The sequence below is a fragment of the Xenopus laevis genome, chromosome 6S (genome assembly GCF_017654675.1).
Source record: "Xenopus laevis strain J_2021 chromosome 6S, Xenopus_laevis_v10.1, whole genome shotgun sequence".
Taxonomy (NCBI): domain Eukaryota; kingdom Metazoa; phylum Chordata; class Amphibia; order Anura; family Pipidae; genus Xenopus; species Xenopus laevis.
In genome coordinates this window covers 940592-959135 of record NC_054382.1, presented here as the reverse complement: position 1 = coordinate 959135, position 18544 = coordinate 940592, and the positions used below count along the sequence as shown (strand labels likewise).

The 18544-nt window shown below is 42.2% G+C and overlaps 1 protein-coding gene across 1 annotated transcript in view; it reads right to left on the bottom strand.

Moving 5' to 3' along the window:
* LOC121395196 (zinc finger protein OZF-like) overlaps positions 1–18544 on the bottom strand; it is a 461594-nt gene that overhangs the window by 38574 nt on the left and 404476 nt on the right.

The window sequence follows — 18544 nt, the reverse complement described above, 5'->3', positions numbered from 1 at the left end:
TTATTTCCTTGCTCAGCTATTACAATACCGTATATATCACCAGTGTCGGACTGGGACACCAGGGGCCCACCCAAAAACCTTAGACCAGGGGCCACTCTCAGTATTATTATTCTTCCTCTCCTCACTCAACCTCTATTCCCCTAGTCTCTTTTCTTTACATCTATATATATTATTCCATCTATTTAGCCTCTTAGAAATAGAGAATGGCCATGAAATAGGCCAAATATTTAGCAGCATTAGGGCCCACTGACACCTGGGCCCACCGGGAGTTTTCCTGGTATCCCTGTGGGCCAGTCCGACACTGTATATCACAAAGTGCTAGATGAAACCAAGTTAGAACGTCTCCAGGAGTCTGTACACGGCATAAGGGCTTGTGGTCATGATACTCTGCAGCTGTTTCCTGAAGAAGACTCAACAAACACTCCCAATAAGGACATGTTGTGCCATACGCTATTCTTATTGGCTAAATAGCTAAACCTCATACATCCTGAGCGATCACTCAATTGCCTATTCTGACTATATCACTTTCTGTATCTTTATAATAAAGGAGAAGAAGCATTTTATACTGAACAGTTTGTCTCAGTGGGATTCTTCCAGTTAGAACCACAGTATCATCTCATTAGGACGGGGATAGATACTCTTAGGGGCTGCGGCTATTTAAGGTCTTGTGTTTTTGTGAAATTGCCCCCCATGGTGTTCGGGGCTGGGGACAGAATTCCTGTAACATGTTCCCCGCGCTACAGATAATAATGTGTCCCCCCATTTACTGGTCACATGTGGGAGTTACACATGTAAGGGGAGTTAAGGGTTAATACTCCGCCGTCACTATGGAAACCAGACTTCTTGCAAGGATGGGAATCCACACCGATGGTTAACAAAAATGAAGATTATTTATTGGAACACTTTAACAAGATCTGTTAAGTTTTGTACAGTCCAAGCACATTCCCAAGGTGTCAATCAGTCCCTTTCTTGTAGAGCAATAACTTCTTTGTATAGGGAACCCCTCACACAGAGTCACAGGAGACACAGGAACAGCCCTTTCCAGGGTCACTTACCTCCTCCTGCTTCAGTCGGGCTGACACCCCAGCAGTGCACCACTGACCTTTCAGGGTAGGACTTTTCTTCCACCTTCTGATCCTACCAGTCCAGAATACGTCCTATGCCCCTCTGGTCTACTCCACATAGGATTTTATTTGCCCCCTCCTTCAGGATGTCCCCCCTAACACTCCGGCCCAGGCTGGCAAAGCCTTGGCTCCTAAGCCACTAACTCCTCGTTGGGGTCTTGGCTACCCCTTCTAGTGTCCGATTAACTATCTACCTGTATAGTACCGACTAATATCTATAGTACCTAGTACTTGTACTTGTAACCTTAACACTATCTACTTTTCAGATGCATCCATTGACCACCCGTGAATGTGTTTTCCCTTTATATACCTCCCCCAATTAACCATCCCTTTAACATTTACTTTGCATGTACTGTTGACATTTCTCTATCATGTGCTGTTAATATTTCTCTATCATGTGCTGTTAACATGTATCTATCATGTGCTGTTAATATTTCTCTATCATGTGCTGTTAATATTTCTCTATCATGTGCTGTTAATATTTCTCTATCATGTGCTGTTAACATGTATCTATCATGTGCTGTTAATATTTCTCTATCATGTACTGTTGACATTTCTCTATCATGTGCTGTTAACATGTATCTATCATGTGCTGTTAACATGTATCTATCATGTGCTGTTAATATTTCTCTATCATGTGCTGTTAATATTTCTCTATCATGTGCTGTTCTCACTTCAGTGCATGTGCCTTTCCCAGGTCCCCCCATGAAACCTTCAGATTGACTTGTATGACACCACTGCCACCCTGTGGTGATTCTCACACATTACAGTCTCAACCATTTAACACTTTCAAACATTTTAACATTTTTTTACAGCATTCAACCTAACACATATAATATACACATTTTCATACACACAAACCCACATTCTTTCATAAACAAAATCACCTTCTTACACTCGACACCTTTTAAATCAAGCACGTCCTCATGCACACAACCAATCACACATTAAAGGGATACTCTCATGGGGAAAACATTTTTTTTCAAAATGAATCAGTTAATAGTGCTGCTCCAGCAGAATTCTGCACTGAAATCCATTTCTCAAAAGAGCAAACAGATTTTCTTATATTCAATTTTGAAATCTGACATGGGGCTAGACATTTTGTCAGTTTCCCAGCTGCCCCCAGTCATGTGACTTGTGCCTGCACTTTAGGAGAGAAATGCTTTCTGGCAGGCTGCTGTTTTTCCTTCTCAATGTAACTGAATGTGTCTCAGTGGGACCTGGATTTTACTATTGAGTGCTGTTCTTAGATCTACCAGGCAGCTGTTATCTTGTGTTAGGGAGCTGTTATCTGGTTACCTTCCCATTGTTGTTTTGTTTGGCAGCTGGGGGAGAAAAGGGAGGGGGTGATATCAGTCCAACTTGCAGTACAGCAGTAAAGAGTGATTGAAGTTTATCAGAGCACAAGTCACATGACTGGGGGCAGCTGGGAAATTGACAATATGTCTAGCCTCATGTCAGATTTCAAAATTGAATATAAAAAAATCAGTTTGCTCTTTTGAGAAATGGATTTCAGTGCAGAATTCTGCTGGAGCAGCACTATTACCTGATTCATTTTGAAAATATTTTTTTTTCCCATGACCGTATCCCTTTAATAATGAAAACAGACACAAAATTTGCATTGCTGAAATAACTTATTTTTTTAGTAACAAAATTTAGGAAACCTTATTACCTCCATAAGGTCAGTAAAAGATTGATTAAGATAATAACATTGTAGAAAAACACACCGGTAACCATAAGTGGAAATGTTATAGCGATTACCCCGACTGGGTAATCTTCTCAATGTCCCCTTCTTTAGGCCAATAACAGAACCCCAACCCATTATGGAAGAGTCACAGTAATGGGTCAATCAAAATAAGGAAAAGAATCCGTCCAGACACTGAGATGTTCAAATCATGGGAGTAACCCAGTCTTTGGTGAGCTCAAATGAAACATAATAGCGAGGATGTGACTTCTTCACGCTACCCCCATCCTCCAAGGGAACATCAACACTAAGGTCACTTACCTCCCAACATTTTGGAAGTAAAAAGAGGGAAAAAAAATGTTTTCCCGCACGTAGCGCAGCAATTTTTTTTGACCACACCCCTTTCTGTGGCCACACCCCCTAATTACCATGTTCGTTTTACAAAATTCGGCAGGTTATGAAAGTTTGAAAATATTTCTCCTTCTCTAAACTGTGTTTTTGTGTCTCAAAATTGTTACAAAGTATCTTATTTGCACCTGTTAGCTGTTCTGGGCTCTAAAAGCCAATTAAGTGAGAAACTTTGTTTCTTTTTCTGGCTGTTCAGTGCAGAGAAAAGAGGGACTTTCCAGTACAAATGAGGGACTGCGGGTTGAGCTGTCAAAACTGTCCCTCTGAAAAAGGGACAGTTGGGAGGTATGTATGGTTCATATATATATGTATGCACCAAAACTTGCCAATAACCTCAGTACAGTTCATATGTTCATATGTTTAAGTAAAAAGCAGAGTTATGGCTGTAATTTATGTTTCTGAATGTTATAACATTTATATGAATTGTGTTAGCAGAAGCAGAAAAAGAAAATGTACCTTTAAGTACATATATATAGTGAATAAAGTACCCCCTTTTGTAAAATATAAGGATATTATAAGTCACAGAGGAGTTTCATGACCATATAAAAGTACGAGGCCGAAGGCCGAGTGTTTTTATACAGGTCATGGAACTCTGAGGTAACTTCTAATATCCTCATATTTTACAACTGGGGGAACTTTATTTATTATAATACACAAATTTTAGTGAGTCATGTGACAGAAATGACATCAGAACTCACCGTTTATAACTGATGACATCAGAACTCACCGTTTATAAGGATATAATTTACAGGACATTCATGGCTTTTGTGTATTATATATATATATATATATAGGTAAGCCAATCATAGCCAGCCTGTCACTGCACAAGAGCCTCAGCCAATCCCAGTCAGCGACACAATGGGTCTGTGTGGGAGTTCCCCATGGCAGATCTTTCTGAGGCCATTACTCATCAGACAAAGGGAGGAAACAGAGAGTTCCAGTCAGAGATAAGTTTTATGGAAGCAGAGAAGGCCAAATAGGTATTTAATACACTTCTTTCTGTTCCCCTATTGTTTAATAGTGTGAGTAGGTCTGTATATTGAACCTGTATATGTACTTACTTATAGTTCCACCAATTACAGACCAAATACAGATACAATTACAAATCCAAGTGCAAATACAAAGGTGAATTTCTTACTGGTGATATAAAGCAAATGCACAGTCCTATACCTGAGAGTCACATAGATCCACCATGTTATGTTGTCTGACAAGACTGAACTGTTCAACTGCCCTTTATGGTTTTATTCAGCGCGTGTTGTACCTGGAATATCCGCTGCACAAGCAGAAGTGTTATATGAACATAGTGATGGGCGAATTTGCGCCGTTTCGCTTCGCCGAAAAATTCGCGAATTTCGCGCTAAATTCGCGAAACGGCGAAAAATTAGCGAAACAGCGCCGGCGTCTCGTTTTTGACGCCGGCGCCCGTTTTTGACCCCGGCGCCCGTTTTTCCGACGCCGGCGCCCGTTTTTGGCGCCGGCGCCCGTTTTTGACGCCGGCGACTTTTTTCGGAAAAAAATTTTTTTGACGCCAGCGAATTTTTACCGCGAATTTTCGCGGGCGTTTCGCGAATTTATTCGCTCGGCGCGAATCGCGCAAATTCGCCGCGAATTCGCGCCTGGCGAATAAATTCGCCCATCATACAAAGTGGAAGTTATAAAAGGTATTGGTGTGTTCTTTAAACCTGCTGCTTCCATAGAACGGCGCTAGAGGAATTACAGAGAAAAAGAAAGTCTGATTAGACTAAAGGGACAGTCAATTTATAATTCTTCTAATGTCCCAGCGCACAAGGCTCTACGTAGTGATGCACCTGCCACACAGACTAGGGATGCAAAAAATCCACTTTTTTGGATTCGGCCGAACCCCGAATCCTTCGTGAAAGATTCAGCCGAATACCGAACCGAATCCGAACCCTAATTTGTATATGCAAATTAGGGGTGGGAAGGGGAAAGCATTTTTTACTTCCTTGTTCTCTGACAAAAAATCACGCAATTTCCCCCCCCCCGCTCCTAATTTGCATATGCAAATTAGAATTCGGATTCGGTTCGGCCGGGTAGAAGGATTCGGCCGAATCCGAATCCTGCTGAAAAAGGCCGAATCCCGAACCGAATCCTGGATTCAGTGCATCCCTAACACAGACCCCAATGTTCAGTTCCTTACGGCTGCAGCTTCAGGTGTCTGTGTTACACATTGGGATACGATATCAGGAAAGCAAATTGAATCAAGCAGCTCCAGGCAGTGTTTTTAAACTGCAATGTGTTTATTTAGCAGTGTAGGCACACTACATGTTTCATGCACAGCCCTATATCAAGTGTAACAATAACAAGGCATTGTGGGTATTAAATACCTTCATAAGGAACAAACCACCTCCCCCACTTAAAGTGATAGCGTGGAGTGAGTGAATATAATATAATAAATATTATTATTATTAATAACGCAGCTATTTATCCTTAAAAGAAAATAAACTTCTTAGTCCATTAAGTCCAATGGTGAATCCATCCAGGTGAGAAAGTCCAAGTGAAGTAGTGAAAATCAAAATTCAAGGAGACTGCCTCTTTAGGGCCTGTCCTGGAGGCATTGCCATTGTAACCAGTAACCTTTCAGTTAGCAAAGGGGATTCAGGACCTGTGCATGGTAAGATATTGATGTTGTACATCCTATAGTACACAAGGGGTTAAAATAGGCTTACAGTTGGATAGAAGTGTTGGTGTTGAGGTGGGTAAGAAAAGACGTGCTTTTAAGGCTTTCAAGTTAGCGGGGACAGCTGAAACATTTATCAGAAGGCCAATAAATCATGCAAAAAAAAACATGCTAAAATCCATATGGAAAAGGGTATTGCAGCAAGGAGTAAAAATATTTTTTAAATATGTAAATAGTAAAGGGATGGGACCCTTAATATCAGAGGGGGTCAGATGGTTGATGAGAACAGAGAAAAAGCAGAGATTCTGAATTGTTATTTTGCGTTTGTCTACATGAATAAGGAATAGCGATAGGCGAATTTGGGGCGTTTCAGCGAAAAATTTGCGAATTTCCCGCAAAATTTTTGCGTAACGGCGAAAAATTCGCCAAACAGCATCGGTGTCGTGTTTTTGACGCCGGTGTCCGTTTTTTTTTATGCCGACGCCCGGTTTTTGACGCCGGCATCCGTTTTTTCAACACCGGCGACAATTTTTTTCGGACGCAGGTGAACTTTTGCCAGCGAATTTTCGCGGCCGTTTCGCAAATTTATTTGCCGGCGGCGAATCGCGCAAATTCACTCCAAATTCACACCTGGCGGATAAATTCGGCCATCACTAATAAGGAACCAGCTAATGTAGGTTTCCTAGATAATAGTCCCAATCCTAGTAATACAACTAATGATGCATGGTACATGCAAGAGGAAATTAAAAAGGGAATAGAACATGGTCAATAAACAAAGGTCTGGGGCCAGATGGTATTCATCCCAGGGTACTTAAAGAGCTTAGCTCTGTGATTGCCAAACCTCTTTACTTAATTTTTCAGGATTCATTGAGATCTGGCATAGTGCCGAGAGACTGGCGAATTGCTAATGTGGTGTCTCTATTCAAAAAAGGATCCCGTTCTCAGCCTCAATACTATAGGCTGACTAGACTGTGAGTGTTAGGAAAGTTCTTCAAAGGGTTAATAAGGGATAAGATACAAAAACGAGAGTTGTGATGAACTTCAATCAAACGCAGTGAATTGCTGCAAAATTGGTTGTGCTTTATTTAACACTACATGTTTCGAGACTAGCTCTTGTGTGACACTTGATAAAGAGCTAGTCTCGAAACATGTAGTGTTAAATAAAGCACAACCAATTTTGCAGCAATTCACTGCGTTTGAAGTTCATCACAACTCTCGTTTTTGCATTTTTTGCTTTTTTGGACGTAAGCATTGTGATTGAACAAGGGATAAGATACTTAATGCCATTGCAAATAATAATAATACCATGAGTTTGTGCCGCATGGTTTTATGCATAATAGATCTTGCCAGACTAATTTTAATGACTTTTATGAGAAGGTGAGCAGGGACCTCAGCTCTGGGATGGCAGTGGATGTGATTTACTTAGACTTTGCTAAAGCATTTGATACAGTGCCACACAGAAGGTGTCAAGATTGGCACCCAGAATCCAGAACCAATGCTAGGCTCCCTGTCCTCGGCTCTTGCTTCCGTCTTTAACAGCCACCTTTCAACTCGGGAGGAGCCATCAGCTAATCGGATGCCGCCAGGTCTTAATAAGAGAGGAGCCAAGCGAGGGTTCTGGACGAGCAGAGGGGCATGAACATAAAACAAAGTCTTTTGGTCAGAAGATCACAGTTTAAGGAGCAGACGTGAGCGTAGTTAAACAGGCCAGGTCAGTGCTGGCAGAATTCTAGCGAAGTCAGGCAGGCAAGGGTCAAAACCAGAGAATCAATCAGAAGAGTCAAACAGGCACGGGTCGGATTACAGAAGTCAGAATAGTCAATCAGGCAGGGGTCAAACAGGAATCCGATAACTGGAATATACAGAAATAGCACCGAGGAACTTACTAGGATAAACCAAATAATGGGCAATGAACACAGTACTGAAGTCCATTTAAATACAGTTTGAATTTGGTGCCATTGCGCGCTGACGTCACACACCAGCGTCACTGCACTTTAAGAAGAGGAAGTGCACACTGCATGCGCCCTAGGAAACCGGCATTAGAAAGAGGCAGAGCAGCGTGGCGGGCGTCCCTGCTGAAGGTGTGGTGGGCGTTCCCGCCGGACTACTAGACCACCAGGGTTACTGGTTAAATGAAGGAATGTTGGCCTGGAACATAGTATTTGTACCTGGATAGAGAACTGGCTAAAAGATAGACTACAAAGAGTGGTGGTAAATGGAACATTTTCTAATTGGACCAGTGTTGTTAGTGGAGTACCGCAGGGCTCTGTACTAGGTCCCTTGCTTTTCAACTTGTTTATTAATGACCTGGAGGTGGCCATTGAAAGTACTGTTTCTATTTTTATTTCACTCAAAAGATTTGTATTGTGTTTCTGGTTCAAGATAATAAACAATCATACATTTTACATGTAGTGTTTGCTTCCATGTATTATTTATACAATGATTTCAAATATGCCTGAGAAAGGAAGTGATTTAGTATAGAAGGAAATAAAAAGAAAGAAAAGGAGAGAATGGAACCCCCGCTCAGCGCGTTCTACATTTACCATATATTTTTGTTTAGTGCCCAAGTTTTCCATCAAAGTCTTCTCTCAGTTACATAGTTTTGCCATATTTTTGCCCAAATTTCAACAAACGTATCCATATTATTCTATAAAGGTGCTGAGAATTGTTCCATTAGACAGTACTGTTTCTATTTGTGCAGATGAGACTAAATTGTGCAGAACTATAGGTTCCATGCAGGATGCTGCCACTTTGCAAAGTGATCTGTCTAAACTGGAAAACTGGGCAGCAAACTGGAAAATGAGGTTCAATGTTGATAAATCACCGTACCAGAGGCCTCCCCTTCAGACTAGAGGAAAAGAAGTTTCATTTAAAGGAACAGAGTAGGGGGTTCATCACAGTGAGGACAGTGAGGTTTGGGAATACACTGCCGGGTGATGATTCAGTTAATGACTATAAGAGGGACTTGGAGGATTTCTTGGACAGACATAATACAAAGGCTATTGTGATACTAAACTCTATAGTTAGTATAGATATGGGGATATATCATTTATGTGAATGTATAGAGGTGATTGCCATTAGCAAACTTCCATATGAACTCCCGCACTTTCCCGTGTAGCCCACTTGTGTCCCATAAGTCCAGACGACTGTTTGACTTTGGCTCTGCTCAGACGGGGACATTTAGCTGCTTCTTTGTGACTGGGGGCAGCAATTCATGACTGTTCTGTGAAAAGCAGGACAGTTAGTAGGTATGAGATACAGTGTATACTTGTAACAGGTGGATGGGCCAGGGTCTCCCTAAACCTTCTCTTGGGTTACTATCCACTGTACCCGGGCAAGCGGTCCAACTCCCAGCAACTCCCATTAGGCACAATATAATTAGACTCTTTATCCTCAGGTGGGACCCCTGCTTATGGTAAGGAGGGAGGGATTACAACGCTGGGTATAAGCACACACAGTATTCACTCTTGATCAAATAAACTTTGGGCGCCAGTGGTTCTTTAAAACAACAGAACATTTATTGAACTGGTGGTAACTTCTCAATAGTCCATCACATATTCAAGATGTGTGCACTTCATGAAGCAAGTAGTGGCAGCAGGTCATTTACACACAATTGTGTTACTCACAGATACTGTCTGATCCTTTGTTAGTCAGCTTTGTGAATTGAGCCGCCTTTCCTGCCTTTGGTGCACATTCCCCATTAAAGACGATCTCACAGCTGGTTTTACACTCCAAGGATCTCTCTATCCCTGAGCTTAACCACTTGAGTCCCTAACCTGGCGGCCTTGTCACTGCAGGGTGCTAAACCTTCACTAACTCCTTGTTGGAGCTTTAGCTGCTCACTAACTTTCCTAAACCTATCTCTCACTCATATAGTGACCTATTAAAGTTTCTGACCTGACACTCACTTATTCCTATACTGAGGCCTACCTCCACCTCAGGCATAGCAGCAACACCCCACTTTCAATTGGTGCACGGGAAAGAGGCAGAACACATGGCAACATCCCTATTTATAACCTCTGGGGAACCCAGCCTAGCTGGCTAACACATTCACTGGGGCATAGGAAAACATTTACCCTTTTCTATAGTGACATTTACTGGCCAGTCACTGAACTAGGAAACATAAGAAAAATTAAACCAAAGAACCTAAAGGTTAGCAAAACCTTTACCCTCCTACATACTATAAGTTTATGAATTAGTGGTGATTCTCATTATTCAGTACCGTATATACTCGAGTATAAGCCGTCCCGAGTATAAGCCGAGGTACCTAATTTTACCTCCAAAAACTGGGAAAGCTTATTGACTCGAGTATAAGCCGAGGGTGAAAAATGCAGCAGCTTCTGGTAAGTTTCAATCTCGTTTTTGGATGACTATTCTTAGGCGCCGGCGAATATTCGAAGGCGCCGTCGAATATTCTTAGGCGCCGGCTACTATTCTAAGGCGCCGGCGAATATTCTTAGGCGCCGGTGACCGTTTTTGCGCTTGACCCGAGTATAAGCCGATGTAGAGTTTTTCAGCATATTTTGGGGGCTGAAAAACTCGGCTTATACCCGAGTATATACGGTAAGTTTCAAAGTTGCAATTTATATGAAGGGTGTGTAGGGAAGTAATGCAAAACCCTTGCACTTATCCCTCTGCACTAGTTCCCTGTAATGGAGCCTGCACAGCGCCTGTGTGTGTTGTAAGCTGTTACCTAGCAACCAGCTGTACAGTGATCTCAGAGCTGCAGGAAGTGACACAGCAGCCTGGGAGGGGCCGGCAGGAAGAGGAAGCAGCAGAGCCTGGCAGAGAGAACCATGTGGTGGACAGAGAAAGAGGAACTGCTCTGGGGCCCAGAAGGCTGGAAGGCCCCACCAAAAGCTGTAATTTGTATCAGGCTGGTACAGGGAAGGCAGATACTGTGTCTGGAGAGACAGAGAGAGGAGTCTGGATCGTAGGAACAATCAGCATCAGCAGGGGATTTCCATCTGAATATCCATAGGGGCTGGTAGTCTCACTGCAGGGCAGTAAGTGTTGGACTCGCATGTAGGATCTGTGTGAATTATACAAAGAGACTTTTGGGGTGAATATCCTGTTTAAAGGGACAGTACCCTAAAAGAGCACCTGAAGATATAGAGACTGTGTTGTGGGAATTCATTAGTTAAGCAGATAATTAGCACAAGCGAGTCAGATAGTGAGGCCCCTATTGGCACCTGTAAGGAGTGTTGTATGTATTAGTTGCCCATTTACTTTTAGATAAACAGTTATTTCATTTACTAAAGTCTGTGTGTGAATTATTATTGTTTCCTACTGGGGCCCCATAGGTGCATTCCTGGATCCCACTCTATGGAGAGACTGCACTAATAAGTACTAGGTACCCAGTTTCTCCCCATATCACTGCGGGGTGACTCAGGTATGTCCCGTGCCATCAGGTAAGTACCACATGTGGGGTGTAACACTGACAGAAGGGGTGTCTATAGGGTTACAGGTACATGCAGTTTGACCAGGGGGGAGCCAAGCCAGCGGGGCACCCTAATCAATCCAGACACATCACCCCCAAACCATTGTGTAAATGCGCAGAATCGGATTTGTGGAAAGGCCACCAAGCCCGGACCTAAGGCGGCAGGACTTGAGGGGTCGGCATGTCACAGCCACATTGGTTTGGAAATTCTGGTGTTGCTAAGGAGACACAATAGTTTTTTTTATATATCTGGTGCACCAATTCTCAGTGATCCTGATGATGAAACATTGTGCGTGTGAAGACAACGAGACGGGGTGACAAGCAAAAGTGAGGCCATGGGGCACCCTGAGTATGTGCCAATAGACGTCCCTACCCCTAGTTCTGGCCCTGAGTTTGGCCAATATTCTTTTGTTGCTTTATGTCTCTCCCCATATTTATATAACTGTGTCTTTCTAGTGTTGCACAACAAGTAATATGAGATACATTGAAACCACAATATTACATTCCCCAATATACATTTTTCCACTGTCTCATTGTTGTTTTTGTGGTCCCACCTATTTATATCCTCTGTGAATGTTCTTATTAGTGAGATAAAGAGGTGTAAAATAGTAACCAGATGTATATATTGCCATGGTTCTGCCTGTAAATAGTCAATTCCAATTAGTCTGCACCCCAGTCATGCACCAATCACATCACTTTAGGTTGTACATGTGACTAGCAGAGAGGCCTTGCTTTCACCACCCATAGTTTAATATTAATGCCCCCGAGTGTAACATTAAAGGAGACATATTCTGTGAAAAACAAAAATGTGCCAGTGAATTATACTCTGTTAAATAGAAAAGGAAAGTGCTAGATAAATAGTCTCAGGTTGATTTACATGTGCAGGGGAGACTGCAAATAGGGACCAATCAGCAGCTAGTCTGACCTGATAGGGAACTGAAGCCTAGCTGAATACAGGGACAGTATCAGGTCTATGGGGAGCTCCAATAAAGGGGCTGTTTTTCAAGTCAAAGATTATTTTTAGCCCAGAGTGAGTGTTAGTACATATTATAGAATTTGTAGATATAGTATCAAATTAGTATTGATCACAGTATAAAATATGTCATTTGGGAAGTACTGGGCTTTAGAACATATACTCTTGCCTTATATAGATACAGTTATGTCCATAAATATTTGGACAGGCAACTTTTTCTAATTTTGGTTTGGCTAAAAATGCACTCACAGTTTTTTCTAGGTGTCCCGTCAGCCCAGTCCGACCCTGCAGACACACATCATACGTCTCATATACACATAAACACTTGTGTATTCACTATACAGATGATTTGCTGTAGGTTGTCACTAGGGATGCACCGAATCCACTTTTTTGGATTCGGCCGAACCCCCGAATCCTTCGTGAAAGATTCGGGGGAATACCAAACCGAATCCGAACCCTATTTGCATATGCAAATTAGGGGTGGTAAGGGGAAAACATTTTTTACTTCCTTGTTTTCTGACAAAAAGTCATGCAATTTCCCTCCCGCCCCTAATTTGCATATGCAAATTAGGATTCGGATTCGGTTCGGCTGGGCAGAAGGATTCGGCCGAATCCGAATCCTGCTGAAAAAGGCCGAATCCCGAACCGAATCCTGGATTCGGTGCATCCCTAGTTGTCACACAGGGTATGTTACACTGACTATTTGTATTATGCAGATCATTTGTAGCAGTTCCACACACTATTAATACTTACACAAAATAATTTACAGATATATGACATTTCACACATATTATGGGCGGGTTTTTACTAATTCTATATGTCTCCTTTAATGCTGCAATGATTAACCCTTGTCATTCCCATGGTAAATATTGTTTTTCAAAATAAAATTGACTCCTGTGCTTATATCTTTTCAGTACAGGTATGGGACCTGTTATCCAGAATGCTCGGGACCTGGGGCTTTCTGGATAATGGATCTTTGCTTAATTTGGATCTTCCTACCTTAATTCTACTAGAAAATCATATAAACATGAAATAAAGCCAATAGGCTGGTTTTGCCTCCAATAAGGATTAATTATATCTTAGTTGGGATCAAGTACAAGCGACTGTTTTATTATTACACAGAAAAAGGAAACCATTTTTAAAAAATAATGATTATTTAGATAAAATGGTTCTATAGGAGACAACCGTTCTGTAATTCAGAGCTTTCTGGATAATGGGTTTCCAGATAACAGATCCCATATCTGTACTTGAAGAATAAGTTGTTTTAACACATTTCCTTGATTTTAATACTTTTTCCCAGTCCCTTGAAAAACTTAAAATGGGGGTTCTACTGTCCAACCACATAGTTCATAACTATGAATATTTTAGCTCTTTTTCTTCCCACTGTACTAACTGCTCTTTTGCCAGAAGTGTGTCCATGGGCCTATACAACTATTAGATGCAGTACCCATAATCCTAGGCGGCTGCAGTCATTGGTGGTTAAACTACAATTCCCAGCATGCCTTTGATTAGCAATGTGGAAAAGGTCTGACCCCATGAATGTAATAGCCTTATTCTTAGTGTCAGACAGGAGTTGTAAAGGCATCACTATCCCTTTTAATTACATTGAGCTCTCAATTTTATTCCAGCTGTGAACAACTAACTCATGGCTTCAGCCCCAGACTGGCATTTGCTTGTACAGGTATGGGACCTATTATGCAGAATGCTCGGGACCTGGGGTATTCCAGATAATAGATCTTTTCATAATTTGGATCTTCATACCTTAAATCTACAAGAAAATCATATAAACATAAATATACCCAATAGGATGGTTTGACTTCCAATAAGGATTAAAGGAGAAGGAAAGCTACCAAGACAGTTTAATGCCAATAGATTATCCACATATAACACTATATTTATTGTGCAGAATGCTTTACCCTACCAGTGTAAACAGCTCTACATACTGTCTCTGTTTGTTTAGCATAGCAGCTGCCATATTAGCTTGGTGCAGGGGTGTCCAAACTTTTTACAACGAGGGCCAGATTCGGTGAGATGAAAATGTGTGGGGGCCGACCAATCAGCCTGACATTGTTTGATCCGAACCATTAAGTATATATTCATGAAGCTGCTGGATCCAGCCAAAATTAAATGTGAAGCCATTATGGTATGTTAGTGCCCTACTGCACTGATCTTCTTCTGTCCCCATAGACAGCCCTTACCCACCCCCACATCCAGCCTCTGTAGTCTATAATAACTTTTATTTCAATTGTTTATTCTCTCTCCGTTAGACACTCACCTTCAGTAACTCCCCCTCCCTCTCAGAAACAGGCATGAAAAAAAAGCTTAAAACTCTGTCTCCTCTGCACACAAGCACTCCCTCTGGAGCTCCCCCTCCCTGCCAGAAACTAAAGGTGGATTCCGACTGTGACTTACTTCCCTGCTGCCGCACATTCATTTCTATGTGATCAGTGATACAGGCGTTAGATAAGCAGGATCAAGCTGCAGCACATTCAACACTCGCGTCTCTCAATGATCCCATAGAAAGGAATGTGCGGCAGCAGGGAAGTAAATCACAGTCGGAGTCCACCTTTAGTTTCTGGCAGGGAGGGGGGAGCCGGCAGCTGCAGAAGGAGAGCTGGTATGTAACGGAGACGGTAGTTGTAAAACTATCGAAGGGGGAGTTGAGCCAGAGGATAGAACGGGTTTTTTTTTAGTAGTGTAGCTTTTTTTCATGCCTGGTTTCTGGGAGGGAGGGGGAGTGACAGAAAGTTTAAAAAATCACTGTGACGTGCTGCTGACTTCAGCTCCTTCTGCTCTTTGCTGCGGGCCAATTAAAATTGGATCGCGGGCCGCATTTGGCCCGCGGGCCGTAGTTTGGACACCCCTGGCTTGGTGTGACATCACTTCCTGCCTGAGTCTCTAACAGCCCTAGGCTCAGATTACAGCAGGGAGGGGAGAAGCAAGGAAGGAGAAGGGAAGGGGAGAGAGGAACAAACTGAGCATGCTCAAGCCCTAGCCCTGGAGGTTTAAGCTGAAAACAGTTAGTCTGATACAGAAGCCCATGAGTACACAATAGAAGGAAAGAAATGTGCTGTTTGACAGAGGACTCAGAGCAGCATTACTTTGGGGGTTTTTTACTGGTGTATTTATATAGACCATCCTGATAAAGCTTACTTACTTTTAACCCTTCCTTCTCCTTTAATTATATCTTAGTTGGGATCAAGTACAAGCTACTGTTTTATTATTACACAGAAAAAGGAAATCAGGATTATCTGGATTATTTGGATAAAATGGAATCTTTGGGAGAAGGCCTTTCCATAATTCAGGGCTCTCTGGATAATAGGTTTCTGGATAACAGATCTCATACTTGTACTGGATAAAACTTCCTTTGTAATTTGGGTTTTCTCTGGGTTACCTGATCTGACATGAGTTAGTGATTTGGTCTGTCCAACTCCCAGTAAGTCTAAACTGCAAAACTGTAAAGCAAAAAAGTCATGTCAATTTAATTGGGAGTATAATGTGAATGTCCTCCAGGGCTTACTCTGATAAAAACCCACAAGGTGCAGGATGAAGTGAAATCACAAATCATTCTTTATTTGCAATGTTTAGTACAACAGCAAACAAAAATTGTGGGTTTTTTTTCAATAAGAATCATGTTACACAATGTCCTTTGTACGAGCTGCTGTGTAGCCATGGGGGCAGCCATTCAAGCACAGGATACACAGTAGATAACAGATAAGTACTACTATAGTTTATATAAACAAGCTGCTGTGTAGCCATGGGGGCAGCCATTCAAGCACAGGATACACAGTAGATAACAGATAAGTACTACTATAGTTTATATAAACAAACTGCTGTGTAGCCATGGGGGCAGCCATTCAAGCACAGGATACACAGTAGATAACAGATAAGTACTACTATAGTTTATATAAACAAGCTGCTGTGTAGCCATGGGGCAGCCATTCAAGCACAGGATACACAGTAGATAACAGATAAGTACTACTATAGTTTATATAAACAAACTGCTGTGTAGCCATGGGGGCAGCCATTCAAGCACAGGATACACAGTAGATAACAGATAAGTACTACTATAGTTTATATAAACAAACTGCTGTGTAGCCATGGGGGCAGCCATTCAAGCACAGGATACACAGTAGATAACAGATAAGTACTACTATAGTTTATATAAACAAGCTGCTGTGTAGTCATCACACCAGGTGCACCAGCCCAGGGCAACATTAAATGATATTTTCATTCCTTTTAGGGTCAGGGCACACAGGCAGATTCGGGGAGATTAGTCGCCCCAGTGACAAATCTTCTCTTCTTCGGGGCGACAATCTTCCCGAATTATCTTTCTCTGTTTCCCACCAGCTTGAATGTAAAATCACTAGCGCTATGGCACTTGCAGCGCTTCATTTTCCGAAGTTGCCTCGCGAGGAAACTTCGGGAGACTTCGGAAAATAAATCGCCGCGAGTGCCATCCCGCTGGCTTCTTTTCATTCAATCTGGCGGGAAGGCGGGGGGGGGAGGGCAGTGCGGGGAGATTGTCGCCCTGAAGAAGAGGCAATTAGTCGCCAGGCGACTAAATCTCCCCAAATCTGCCCGTGTGCCCCCACCCTGAAAAGCTTTTATTTCTTTTTTCATGCTACTGTTCCTTTCAGGAGATTGCCTTCCCTGCCATGTATAATAAACAAGTCATAAAATAATTAACCCCCAGACTTCATACATATTAATGAGGGGATGTTCCTGAAACGCAGCATAAATTCTGTGAGGACCCTCCGTCAGGATGAGACAGTAGAGGTTCCAGTTCTGCAGGGGCTTGGTCTCCATTCACCTTTACCTCAAGGAACACAAGACCACTGACTACTTGGTAAAGTATTGGGTGTTCTGTGTTGTTTTTATTCTTTTTATTTTATAACTGTCCAGTGGGTAGCTGGTTAACTATCCCGGTGTCAGTGATTAACCAGTGTGTGACTGGTGCAGAGCAGGGAAGCAGTGAGAGTGTAGCTGACAGTGACTGTCTCTTCTGGGTGCCCCTAACTGTAGCACTATTGTCACGTAGAGCTGGGCCATAATCTGTTATCAGAGTAAGTGGATAATCTGGATGTGCAGTGACATTCAGGACTCTTACAATTAGGATGAAGTTGCAAGCATGGCTGGTACAGTGTTCTCCTCACAACACACAGAACAAAAGGCTCTGATCAGTGACACTACTACAGGCAGAAGTTACAACAGTGTAACACAGTGGAGCAGATTAACTAACGGACAAAGTTTTGCCAGTGTCAGCTTCGCACTCCTCATACCACTTCACCAGGTGCAAATGTGCTACAACTACACTAATTCACTAATGTGCCGAGTTATGTTGTGGGCGCCCAATGCCGGTGACTTTTGCTAGCGTTACTTCAGCAACGCACCTCCCAACATTTTGGAAATAAAACGAGGGACAAAAAAGTTGCCTTGCATAGTGAGCCAATTTTTTGACCACGCCCATTTTTGTGGCCACACCCACTATTTACCATGTTCATTTTACAATATTTGGCAGGTTATGAAAGTTTCAACATATTTCTGTGTTTTTTTTCCAGTTATTACAGTTTTGCTTATGAAGCTGAGTTGCCCTTTAAGCCGTTAGTCTAAGGGTAAGGTCACACTGGGAGAATCGGGGAGATTTAGTAGTCCGGTGACTAATTGCCTCTTCTTTGGGGCGACTAATCTCCCCAAACTGCTTCCGCCTGCTAGAATGAAAAATGGCCTGCGGCATGGCACTCGCGGTGCTTCGTCTTCTGAAGTTGCCCGAAATTTTCTCGTGAGGCAACTTCAGGCGACTTTGGAAAATGAAGTTACCCTAACTTTTCCCAATGGACCTGTTATCTTATATTGTTACATTTACTTATTTGCTTATCTCTAAATTGTTACAAAAGTATCTTATCTGCAGCTGCGGCTGTTCTGGGCTCTCTGCCAAAACCAAATAAGTGAGAAACTTTTTTTTTTTTTCTGGCTGTTCAGTGCAGATAAAAATGTGACTTTCCAGTGCAATTGAGGGACTGCAGGTTGAATTGTCAAAAGAGGGACTGTCCCTCTAAAAAGGGGACAGTTGGGAGGTATGCAGCAAGGTGCTCATTTCATAGTGAAGATGCGCTAGCGTTTGTTTATGCCCTAGTGAAACTTCACTAGTGATCTTGAAATTATGGGACACTATAAATGTTATTAACGTTTGTTAAATGAAAGTATACTTGATGACTCAGGTATGACTGCTCTTAAAGGATAAGTAAACCTTTAAAATAAGTGAATGTAAAATTGA